Genomic DNA, 682 nt, shown 5'->3' with positions numbered 1-682 from the left:
CCGTCCCCCCCCCCCCCCCTCCGTCCCGTTCCTCCATCCGCCTACCCACGCACGCCCCTCTATCCACCCCTCCGTCCACCCACCCCTCTATCCACCTCTCTATCCACCCTCCATCCATCCACCATCCATCCTCCATCCATCTATTCTTCTTTCCATCTACCCACCCATCCACTGAGCCATCCATGCACCCATCCACCCACCCCTCCATCCATCCATCCATCCATCCATCCGGAAAACATTTCATTGCTGACTGTGTGCCAGGACACACACCAGCTTTGTGACTTTTCAAGTGGGGACAACTTTGCCCTCCTAGGGCTATGTCTGGGGACATTTTTGGTTGTCACAACTGAAAGTGATGGGGGTGCTACTGGCCTCCAGGAGCAGGAGAACCCAGAGATGCTGACAAATACCCACAATGCACAGGACATCCCCCAGCAACCGGGAATTATCAGAACCAAATATAATAATGCTGAGGTTGAGAAATTCTGCTGACTCAGAGACAAATAACTGGGTACCTGGCCATATGGAATTTATAGTATTGCAGGAGAAATTGACAGATAAACAGGAATTGTGCTGACGCTACTGATGAGATCATAGCTGTTCTCCATCATTTCTGCTTTGGAGGGTGGTTCAGCAATGTCATGGATCTATGAGAAGTTTCTTTTCTGGACAGTCCAGCAGG

At 51.2% G+C, this 682-nt stretch overlaps 1 protein-coding gene across 1 annotated transcript in view; it reads left to right on the top strand.

Moving 5' to 3' along the window:
• The window catches only part of FBLN2 (fibulin 2), a 52,435-nt gene that overhangs the window by 32,750 nt on the left and 19,003 nt on the right, over positions 1–682 (top strand). The window lies entirely within an intron of this gene.

Source organism: Lipotes vexillifer, unplaced genomic scaffold (assembly GCF_000442215.2).
Source record: "Lipotes vexillifer unplaced genomic scaffold, Lipotes_vexillifer_v1.1 scaffold2162, whole genome shotgun sequence".
Taxonomy (NCBI): domain Eukaryota; kingdom Metazoa; phylum Chordata; class Mammalia; order Artiodactyla; family Lipotidae; genus Lipotes; species Lipotes vexillifer.
This window is presented reverse-complemented; position numbering and strand designations above follow the sequence as displayed.